The 12,509-nt window shown below is 45.2% G+C and overlaps 1 long non-coding RNA gene across 1 annotated transcript; it reads left to right on the top strand.

The window, feature by feature from the left end:
- Positions 1–7,844: 7,844 nt before the first annotated feature.
- LOC127918763 (uncharacterized) lies at positions 7,845–8,788 on the top strand. Its single transcript, XR_008100751.1, has 3 exons — positions 7,845–8,297; positions 8,397–8,490; positions 8,664–8,788. It is a non-coding gene; the product is annotated as an uncharacterized LOC127918763 (long non-coding RNA).
- Positions 8,789–12,509: the final 3,721 nt, after the last annotated feature.

Genomic DNA, 12,509 nt, shown 5'->3' on the forward strand with positions numbered 1-12,509 from the left:
ATGGGTCAGGCAGAGAGAATATAGACAGTGTTATGGGTCAGGCAGAGAGAATATAGACAGTGTTATGGGTCAGGCAGAGAGAATATAGACAGTGTTATGGGTCAGGTAGAGAGAATATAGACAGTGTTATGGGTCAGGTAGAGAGAATATAGACAGTGTTATGGGTCAGGTAGAGAGAATATAGACAGTGTTATGGGTCAGGCAGAGAGAATATAGACAGTGGGTCAGGCAGAGAGAATATAGACAGTGTTATGGGTCAGGCAGAGAGAATATAGACAGTGTTATGGGTCAGGCAGAGAGAATATAGACAGTGTTATGGGTCAGGCAGAGAGAATATAGACAGTGGGTCAGGCAGAGAGAATATAGACAGTGGGTCAGGTAGAGAGAATATAGACAGTGTTATGGGTCAGGAAGAGAGAATATAGACAGTGGGTCAGGCAGAGAGAATATAGACAGTGTTATGGGTCAGGAAGAGAGAATATAGACAGTGTTATGGGTCAGGCAGAGAGAATATAGACAGTGGGTCAGGTAGAGAGAATATAGACAGTGTTATGGGTCAGGTAGAGAGAATATAGACAGTGGGTCAGGTAGAGAGAATATAGACAGTGTTATGGGTCAGGTAGAGAGAATATAGACAGTGGGTCAGGCAGAGAGAATATAGACAGTGGGTCAGGTAGAGAGAATATAGACAGTGTTATGGGTCAGGCAGAGAGAATATAGACAGTGGGTCAGGCAGAGAGAATATAGACAGTGTTATGGGTCAGGTAGAGAGAATATAGACAGTGGGTCAGGCAGAGAGAATATAGACAGTGTTATGGGTCAGGTAGAGAGAATATAGACAGTGGGTCAGGTAGAGAGAATATAGACAGTGTTATGGGTCAGGTAGAGAGAATATAGACAGTGGGTCAGGCAGAGAGAATATAGACAGTGTTATGGGTCAGGTAGAGAGAATATAGACAGTGGGTCAGGTAGAGAGAATATAGACAGTGTTATGGGTCAGGCAGAGAGAATATAGACAGTGGGTCAGGCAGAGAGAATATAGACAGTGTTATGGGTCAGGTAGAGAGAATATAGACAGTGTTATGGGTCAGGCAGAGAGAATATAGACAGTGGGTCAGGTAGAGAGAATATAGACAGTGGGTCAGGTAGAGAGAATATAGACAGTGTTATGGGTCAGGTAGAGAGAATATAGACAGTGTTATGGGTCAGGCAGAGAGAATATAGACAGTGTTATGGGTCAGGCAGAGAGAATATAGACAGTGGGTCAGGCAGAGAGAATATAGACAGTGTTATGGGTCAGGTAGAGAGAATATAGACAGTGGGTCAGGTAGAGAGAATATAGACAGTGTTATGGGTCAGGTAGAGAGAATATAGACAGTGTTATGGGTCAGGCAGAGAGAATATAGACAGTGTTATGGGTCAGGTAGAGAGAATATAGACAGTGGGTCAGGTAGAGAGAATATAGACAGTGGGTCAGGCAGAGAGAATATAGACAGTGGGTCAGGCAGAGAGAATATAGACAGTGGGTCAGGCAGAGAGAATATAGACAGTGGGTCAGGCAGAGAGAATATAGACAGTGGGTCAGGCAGAGAGAATATAGACAGTGTTATGGGTCAGGCAGAGAGAATATAGACAGTGTTATGGGTCAGGCAGAGAGAATATAGACAGTGTTATGGGTCAGGCAGAGAGAATATAGACAGTGTTATGGGTCAGGCAGAGAGAATATAGACAGTGGGTCAGGCAGAGAGAATATAGACAGTGGGTCAGGCAGAGAGAATATAGACAGTGTCATGGGGCAGGAACATTTTAGCAGTGTGCATGTGAGAAAGAGGGGCCAGTGGCCCTCCTCAGTTTAAATAATGTTGTTTGAGAATGATTCTCTCTCTCTCGTCAGTTAAGAACAAATTCTTAATTACAATGACGGCCTACCAGGGAACAGGTTAACTGCCTTGTTCAGGGGAACAGTGGGTTAACTGCCTTGTTCAGGGGAACAGTGGGTTAACTGCCTTGTTCAGGGGAACAGTGGGTTAACTGCCTTGTTCAGGGGAACAGTGGGTTAACTGCCTTGTTCAGGGGAACAGTGGGTTAACTGCCTTGTTCAGGGGAACAGTGGGTTAACTGCCTTGTGCAGGGGAACAGTGGGTTAACTGCCTTGTTCAGGGGAACAGTGGGTTAACTGCCTTGTTCAGGGGAACAGTGGGTTAACTGCCTTGTTCAGGGGAACAGTGGGTTAACTGCCTTGTTCAGGGGAACAGTGGGTTAACTGCCTTGTTCAGGGGAACAGTGGGTTAACTGCCTTGTTCAGGGGAACAGTGGGTTAACTGCCTTGTTCAGGGGAACAGTGGGGTTAACTGCCTTGTTCAGGGGAACAGTGGGTTAACTGCCTTGTTCAGGGGAACAGTGGGTTAACTGCCTTGTTCAGGGGCAGAACGACAGATGTTTACCTTGTCAGCTCTGGGATTCGGTCCAGAAACCTTTCGGTTACTGGCCCAACGATCTAACCACTAGGTTACCTGCCTCCTCTACACTCTAACCACTAGGTTACCTGCCTCCTCTACACTCTAACCACTAGGTTACCTGCCTCCTCTACACTCTAACCACTAGGTTACCTGCCTCCTCTACACTCTAACCACTAGGTTACCTGCCTCCTCTACACTCTAACCACTAGGTTACCTGTCTCCTCTACACTCTAACCACTAGGTTACCTGCCTCCTCTACACTCTAACCACTAGGCTACCTGCCTCCTCTACACTCTAACCACTAGGTTACCTGCCACCTCTACACTCTAACCACTAGACTACCTGCCTCCTCTACACTCTAACCACTAGGTTACCTGCCTCCTCTACACTCTAACCACTAGGTTACCTGCCTCCTCTACACTCTAACCACTAGGTTACCTGCCTCCTCTACACTCTAACCACTAGGTTACCTGCCTCCTCTACACTCTAACCACTAGGTTACCTGCCTCCTCTACACTCTAACCACTAGGTTACCTGCCTCCTCTACACTCTAACCACTAGACTACCTACCTCCTCTACACTCTAACCACTAGGCTACCTGCAAAGCGACTTACAGTCATGTGTGCATACATTCTACGTATGGGTGGTCCCTCGAACCCCACTACCCTGGCGTTACAAGCGCCCATACCAACTCTACACTCTAACCACATTTAGCAGACGCTTTTATCCAAAGCGACTACAGTCTGCTACATTCACGTATGGGTGGTCTAACCACTACCCTGGCGTTACAAGCGCCATGCTCTACCAACTGAGCTACAGAAGGACCGCCTCCTCTACACTCTAACCACTAGACTACCTGCCTCCTCTACACTCTAACCACTAGACTACCTGCCTCCTCTACACTCTAACCACTAGGTTACCTGCCTCCTCTACACTCTAACCACTAGGTTACCTGCCTCCTCTACACTCTAACCACTAGGTTACCTGCCTCCTCTACACTCTAACCACTAGGTTACCTGCCTCCTCTACACTCTAACCACTAGGTTACCTGCCTCCTCTACACTCTAACCACTAGGTTACCTGCCTCCTCTACACTCTAACCACTAGGTTACCTGCCTCCTCTACACTCTAACCACTAGGTTACCTGCCACCCCGTCTTCTACAGGACTGTGTGAACACAAACCTCTGGTCTTAATCACACACTGCAGCCGCAGCGGGTGTTTCACCCTTTGACCCCTGACATCCCTGGACACGCCCACAGGTGGCGTTGGTGATGACGTGGTTCTTACCTCAGGGGAATGGTACTCTGGAGTGCAGGGGCATGCAGCGTCGGTGGGGGCAGTGGTGTCTGTGGTACCTTCTGCGTATGTTCAACATGTCTGGAGAGAGAGAGAGATTAAGGGTCCATTTGAATTAGGACTAAAGGTCAGAAATACCACGTAGTCGCTGCCTGGCCTGCACTCTACCTTCTGTAGTCCATTTGAGCATGTCAACAGCTTTTTTTCCATCTACGTAACATTGCAAAAATCAGAAACTTTCTGTCCAAAAATGATGCAGAAAAATTAATCCATGCTTTTGTCACTTCTAGGTTAGACTACTGCAATGCTCTACTTTCCGGCTACCCGGATAAAGCACTAAATAAACTTCAGTTAGTGCTAAATACGGCTGCTAGAATCCTGACTAGAACCAAAAAATGTGATCATATTACTCCAGTGCTAGCCTCTCTACACTGGCTTCCTGTCAAAGCAAGGGCTGATTTCAGGGTTTTACTGCTAACCTGCAAAGCATGACATGGGCTTGCTCCTACCTACCTCTCTGATTTGGTCCTGCCGTACATACCTACACGTACGCTACGGTCACAAGACGCAGGCCTCCTAATTGTCCCTAGAATTTCTAAGCAAACAGCTGGAGGCAGGGCTTTCTCCTAAAGAGCTCCATTTTTATGGAATGATCTGCCTACCCATGTAAGAGACGCTACCTGCCTGTTGTCAACCTTTAAGTCTTTACTGAAGACTCATCTCTTCAGTGGGTCATATGATTGAGTGTAGTCTGGCCCAGGAGTGGGAAGGTGAACGGAAAGGCTCTGGAGCAACGAACCGCCCTTGCTGTCTCTGCCTGGCCGGTTCCCCTCTTTCCACTGGGATTCTCTGCCTCTAACCCTATTACAGGGGCTGAGTCACTGGCTTACTGGGGCTCTCTCATGCCGTCCCTGGAAGGGGTGAGTCACTGATGTGGTCATCCTGTCTAGGTTGGCGCCCCCCCTTGGGTTGTGCCATGGCAGAGATCTTTGTGGGCTATACTCAGCCTTGTCTCAGGATGGTAAGTTGGTGGTTGAAGATATCCCTCTAGTGGTGTGGGGGCTGTGCTTTGGCAAAGTGGGTGGGGTTATATCCTTCCTGTTTGGCCCTGTCTGGGGGTGTCCTCGGATGGGGCCACAGTGTCTCCTGACCCCTCCTGTCTCAGCCTCCAGTATTTATGCTGCAGTAGTTTATGTGTCGGGGGGCTAGGGTCAGTTTGTTATATCTGGAGTACTTCTCCTGTGTGAATCTAAGTGTGCGTTCTCTAATTCTCTCCTCCTCTCTTTCTTTCTCTCTCTCGGAGGACCTGAGCCCTACGACCATGCCCCAGGACTACCTGACATGATGACTCCTTGCTGTCCCCAGTCCACCTGACTGTGCTGCTGCTCCAGTTTCAACTGTTCTGCCTTATTACTATTTGACCATGCTGGTCATTTATGAACATTTGAACATCTTGGCCATGTTCTGTTATAATCTCCACCCGGCACAGCCAGAAGAGGACTGGCCACCCCACATAGCTTGGTTCCTCTCTAGGTTTCTTCCTAGGTTTTGGCCTTTCTAGGGAGTTTTTCCTAGCCACCGTGCTTCTACACCTGCATTGCTTGCTGTTTGGGGTTTGAGGCTGGGTTTCTGTACAGCACTTTGAGATATCAGCTGATGTACGAAGGGCTATATAAATACATTTGATTTGATGGTTAAGGCCAGAGACAGGTTGGTCACTGAGCTGTTGTAAGTTCTCCAGTTATAGCTAGGCTACTACAACTAGTCTTAGTTTATCAGTCTACCTGCCTGTTGTTAATTTATCAGCCAGGTTCAGTCTACCTGCCTGTTGTTAATTTATCAGCCAGGTTCAGTCTACCTGCCTGTTGTTAATTTATCAGCCAGGTTCAGTCTACCTGCCTGTTGTTAATTTATCAGCCAGGTTCAGTCTACCTGCCTGTTGTTAATTTATCAGCCAGGTTCAGTCTACCTGCCTGTTGTTAATTTATCAGCCAGGTTCAGTCTACCTGCCTGTTGTTAATTTATCAGCCAGGTTCAGTCTACCTGTTATCAGCCAGGTTCAGTCTACCTGCCTGTTGTTAATTTATCAGCCAGGTTCAGTCTACCTGCCTGTTGTTAATTTATCAGCCAGGTTCAGTCTACCTGCCTGTTGTTAATTTATCAGCCAGGTTCAGTCTACCTGCCTGTTGTTAATTTATCAGCCAGGTTCAGTCTACCTGCCTGTTGTTAATTTACCACCCAGGTTCAGTCTACCTGCCTGTTGTTGATTTATCAGCCAGGTTCAGTCTACCTGCCTGTTGTTAATTTATCAGCCAGGTTCAGTCTACCTGCCTGTTGTTAATTTATCAGCCAGGTTCAGTCTACCTGCCTGTTGTTAATTTATCAGCCAGGTTCAGTCTACCTGCCTGTTGTTAATTTACCAGCCAGGTTCAGTCTACCTGCCTGTTGTTAATTTACCAGCCAGGTTCAGTCTACCTGCCTGTTGTTAATTTATCAGCCAGGTTCAGTCTACCTGCCTGTTGTTCATTTACCAGCCAGGTTCAGTCTACCTGCCTGTTGTTAATTTATCAGCCAGGTTCAGTCTACCTGCCTGTTGTTAATTTATCAGCCAGGTTCAGTCTACCTGCCTGTTGTAAATTTATCAGCCAGGTTCAGTCTACCTGCCTGTTGTTAATTTATCAGCCAGGTTCAGTCTACCTGCCTGTTGTTAATTTACCAGCCAGGTTCAGTCTACCTGCCTGTTGTTAATTTATCAGCCAGGTTCAGTCTACCTGCCTGTTGTTAATTTATCAGCCAGGTTCAGTCTACCTGCCTGTTGTTAATTTATCAGCCAGGTTCAGTCTACCTGCCTGTTGTTAATTTATCAGCCAGGTTCAGTCTACCTGCCTGTTGTTAATTTATCAGCCAGGTTCAGTCTACCTGCCTGTTGTTAATTTATCAGCCAGGTTCAGTCTACCTGCCTGTTGTTAATTTACCAGCCAGGTTCAGTCTACCTGCCTGTTGTTAATTTATCAGCCAGGTTCAGTCTACCTGCCTGTTGTTAATTTATCAGCCAGGTTCAGTCTACCTGCCTGTTGTTAATTTATCAGCCAGGTTCAGTCTACCTGCCTGTTGTTAATTTATCAGCCAGGTTCAGTCTACCTGCCTGTTGTTAATTTATCAGCCAGGTTCAGTCTACCTGCCTGTTGTTAATTTATCAGCCAGGTTCAGTCTACCTGCCCATAAACCTCTTAGTTCCTTTGTATCCTTCCTTCCACATCCTGCCTCACCTGCAGGGAACCTCTGTAGGGTAATTGTACCTGCCCGGTGGACCACCTGTATTCCCCTATTAGGATATAGCTACTATAGTGTAGGCTATAAGCCCATTGACCTCTGAAGATAACCAGCGGTCTCTTTCTCTAATAAACCACCGTTTTAATGATGACTTTAAACCTCCCGCTGCCATAAAGCGCCTTTCTACCGCCTGTTCCGAGGACAGACCGGCAGGAAGAGATAAAAACTCAATGGACCCCCCGCAATGGGCTCTCTCTCCCTCTCTCTCTTCCCTTCTTCTTCCCCCCCCCAATGGGCTCTCTCTCCCTCCCTCTCTTCCCTTCTTCTTCCTCCCCCCCAATGGGCTCTCTCTCCCTCCCTCTCTTCCTTCTTCTTCCCCCCCAATGGGCTCTCTCTCCCTCCCTCTCTCCCTCCCTCCCTCCCTCCCTCCCTTCCTCTCTTCCTCCCCCTCTTCCCTTTTCCTTCCTTCCTTCCCCACCCCCACCCCACCCCCTGTACCCCTCCCCTCTCTTCCCTTCTCCTCCCTCCCTCCCTCTCTTCCCTTCTACCCCCCCCACCCCCGTACCCCTCCCCTCTCTTCCCTTCTCCTCCCTCCCTCCATCTCTTCCCTTCTACCCCCCCACCCCACCCCCGTACCCCTCCCCTCTCTTCCCTTCTCCTCCCTCCCTCCCTCCCTCCCTCTCTTCCCTTCTACCCCCCCCCACCCCCACCCCACCCCCCGTACCCCTCCCTCTCTTCCCTTCTCCTCCCTCCCTCCCTCTCTTCCCTTCTCCCCCCACCCCACCCCCGTACCCCTCCCCGGATTATTCTCCTTTCCAGGCGCTCCGTGTTAATCAGGCTCGCGCATTAGCATTCCGTTATACACCGTGATTAACAATATCGCAGCGCGCGGGAACTCCGCCGACCAGACAATAGACCGGTGGACCTGCGGCTGAGCCCCGGTCTCTCTCACTCACCCCCACCCAGTCATAAAGGCCCTGTAAAGTATCGGGTCGCAGAGTGTTCTGGTGAATTAACGCACTTCAGCCAAATCTCGACTCATTACTGCAGTGACTGCACGCACTAAATCACCCGAGGTCGTAAACCCGTGGCGGTATAGCGCACGCTGCAGCTGTGTTTCCATCACTCGGCCCTAATTCTATAGGCCTACGCTCCAATTATTGTTGTGTTATGTAAACTTTAGATTGAAATCCATCCAATCAGAAGACCAGATGATGTTGTATAGGCTCTATAGTGTAATATAGTTCTATAGTGTGATGTAATATAGGTCTATAGTGGAATGTAATATAGTGTGATGTAATATAGTTCTATAGTGTGATGTAATATAGGTCTAGAGTGGAATGTAATATAGTGTGATGTAATATAGGTCTATAGTGGAATGTAATATAGTGTGATGTAATATAGGTCTATAGTGTAATATAGTTCTATAGCAGAGTGTAATATAGTGTGATGTAATATAGGTCTATAGTGTAATATAGTTCTATAGCAGAGTGTAATATAGTGTGATGTAATATAGGTCTAGAGTGGAATGTAATATAGTGTGATGTAATATAGGTCTATAGTGGAATGTAATATAGTGTGATGTAATATAGGTCTATAGTGGAATATAGTTCTATAGTGTGATGTAATATAGGTCTATAGTGTAATATAGTTCTATAGTGTGATGTAATATAGGTCTATAGTGGAATGTAATATAGTGTGATGTAATATAGGTCTATAGTGGAATGTAATATAGTGTGATGTAATATAGGTCTATAGTGGAATGTAATATAGTGTGATGTAATATAGGTCTATAGTGTAATATAGTTCTATAGCAGAGTGTATGTATATATAGTGTGATGTAATATAGGTCTATAGTGTAATATAGTTCTATAGTGTGATGTAATATAGGTCTATAGTGGAATGTAATATAGTGTGATGTAATATAGTTCTATAGTGTAATATAGTGTGATGTAATATAGTTCTATAGTGTAATATAGTTCTATAGTGTGATGTAATATAGTTCTATAGTGTGATGTAATATAGGTCTATAGTGTAATATAGTTCTATAGTGTGATGTAATATAGGTCTATAGTGTAATATAGTTCTATAGTGTGATGTAATATAGGTCTATAGTGTAATATAGTTCTATAGCAGAGTGTAATATAGTGTGATGTAATATAGGTCTATAGTGTAATATAGTTCTATAGTGTGATGTAATATAGGTCTATAGTGTAATATAGTTCTATAGTGTGATGTAATAGAGGTCTATAGTGTAATATAGTTCTATAGTGTGATGTAATAGAGGTCTATAGTGTAATATAGTTCTATAGTGTGATGTAATATAGGTCTATAGTGGAATGTAATATAGTGTGATGTAATATAGTTCTATAGTGTAATATAGTGTGATGTAATAGAGTTCTATAGTGTAATATAGTTCTATAGTGTGATGTAATATAGTTCTATAGTGTAATATAGTTCTATAGTGTGATGTAATATAGGTCTATAGTGGAATGTAATATAGTGTGATGTAATATAGTTCTATAGTGTAATATAGTGTGATGTAATATAGTTCTATAGTGTAATATAGTTCTATAGTGTGATGTAATAGAGGTCTATAGTGTAATATAGTTCTATAGTGTGATGTAATAGAGGTCTATAGTGTAATATAGTTCTATAGTGTGATGTAATATAGTTCTATAGTGTGATGTAATATAGTTCTATAGTGTAATATAGTTCTATAGTGTGATGTAATAGAGGTCTATAGTGTAATATAGTTCTATAGTGTAATATAGTTCTATAGTGTGATGTAATAGAGTTCTATAGTGTGATGTAATATAGTTCTATAGTGTAATATAGTTCTATAGTGTAATATAGTTCTATAGTGGAGTGTATTGTAATGTCTTTGTGCTGTCCTACCTGGTCTCACTGCAGAAATTGATCCTAGAACAGTTACTAGCAGCAGCAGGTACAGTAGGCTGATGATCCTCATGGCTGAATAGGAAGGGTCTGGAACTCCTCTCTCTACCCAGGAATCAGTCTCTCTCTCTCTGGGCAGGATGCTGTGGTGCTGTGGGTCCCTCTCAGGATAGGAAGGGTCTGGAGCTCCTCTCTCTACCCAGGAATCAGTCTCTCTTTCTCTGGGCAGGATGCTGTGGTGCTGTGGGTCCCTCTCAGGATAGGAAGGGTCTGGAGCTCCTCTCTCTACCCAGGAATCAGTCTCTCTCTCTCTGGGCAGGATGCTGTGGGTCCCTCTCAGGATCTCTTCTCTGTTAATGAATGTGTGTCTTCAGTGTGTGTGTCCGTCGTGGGTGTTTGTCCAGAGAGTGATTGTCTCTGTGAATGAGAGCAAAGTGACAAAGCTCCCTCCACCCCTCTGCCTCTTATACAGCCTGCCCTGCCCCCGACTGTTCCTTCTATTGACACCACATGTAGTAGGTGATGCTGACAGGAAGCCCCCACCCCCACATGTGCCTTCAGAAAGTTTTCACACCCCTTGACTTTTTCATCATTTTGTGGTGTTAAAGCCTAGTGCTAGCCATATTAATACCTATGCAAAGTGAGGGTTCATTAGCGTGTGTGCTAACGGCCGGCTCTGCAGTTTGTGGCTGTCCATTCACATGCTATATGTCCCATTACATGTGAATGAGGATTAGAGAAACCGCAGGACACTAATGGATCTCAGACACAAGATGCCCGACAAGACTTTGAACAAATACCTGGAACCATTAGACCGCTCTACAAAATCAATACACCATTAACCCTGTACCATCAATACACCCTGTACCATCAATACACCCTTAACCCTGTACCATCAATACACCCTTAACCCTGTACCATCAATACACCCTGTACCATCAATACACCCTGTACCATCAATACACCCTGTACCATCAATACACCCTGTACCATCAATACACCCTGTACCATCAATATACCCTGTACCATCAATACACCCTTAACCCTGTACCATCAATACACCCTGTACCATCAATATACCCTGTACCATCAATACACCCTGTACCATCAATACACCCTGTACCATCAATACACCCTGTACCATCAATACACCCTGTACCATCAATACACCCTGTACCATCAATACACCCTTAACCCTGTACCATCAATATACCCTGTACCATCAATACACCCTGTACCATCAATACACCCTTAACCCTGTACCATCAATACACCCTGTACCATCAATACACCCTGTACCATCAATACACCCTGTACCATCAATACACCCTGTACCATCAATACACCCTGTACCATCAATACACCCTGTACCATCAATACACCCTGTACTATCAATACACACCCTGTACCATCAATACACCCTGTACCATCAATACACCCTGTACCATCAATACACCCTGTACCATCAATACACCCTTAACCCTGTACCATCAATACACCCTGTACCATCAATATACCCTGTACCATCAATACACCCTGTACCATCAATACACCCTGTACTATCAATACACCCTGTACCATCAATACACCCTGTACCATCAATACACCCTGTACCATCAATACACCCTTAACCCTGTACCATCAATACACCCTTAACCCTGTACCATCAATACACCCTGTACCATCAATACACCCTGTACCATCAATACACCCTGTACCATCAATACACCCTGTACCATCAATACACCCTGTACCATCAATACACCCTGTACCATCAATACACCCTGTACCATCAATACACCCTGTACCATCAATACACCCTTAACCCTGTACCATCAATACACCCTGTACCATCAATACACCCTTAACCCTGTACCATCAATACACCCTGTACCATCAATACACCCTGTACCATCAATACACCCTGTACCATCAATACACCCTTAACCCTGTACCATCAATACACCCTGTACCATCAATACACCCTTAACCCTGTACCATCAATACACCCTTAACCCTGTACCATCAATACACCCTGTACCATCAATACACCCTTAACCCTGTACCATCAATACACCCTTAACCCTGTACCATCAATACACCCTGTACCATCAATACACCCTGTACCATCAATACACCCTTAACCCTGTACCATCAATACACCCTTAACCCTGTACCATCAATACACCCTTAACCCTGTACCATCAATACACCCTGTACCATCAATACACCCTGTACCATCAATACACCCTGTACCATCAATACACCCTGTACCATCAATACACCCTGTACCATCAATACACCCTTAACCCTGTACCATCAATACACCCTGTACCATCAATACACCCTGTACCATCAATACACCCTTAACCCTGTACCATCAATACACCCTGTACCATCAATACACCCTGTACCATCAATACACCCTGTACCATCAATACACCCTTAACCCTGTACCATCAATACACCCTGTACCATCAATACACCCTGTACCATCAATACACCCTGTACCATCAATACACCCTGTACCATCAATACACCCTGTACCATCAATACACCCTGTACCATCAATACACCCTGT

The sequence above is a fragment of the Oncorhynchus keta genome, unplaced genomic scaffold (genome assembly GCF_023373465.1).
Source record: "Oncorhynchus keta strain PuntledgeMale-10-30-2019 unplaced genomic scaffold, Oket_V2 Un_contig_1480_pilon_pilon, whole genome shotgun sequence".
Taxonomy (NCBI): domain Eukaryota; kingdom Metazoa; phylum Chordata; class Actinopteri; order Salmoniformes; family Salmonidae; genus Oncorhynchus; species Oncorhynchus keta.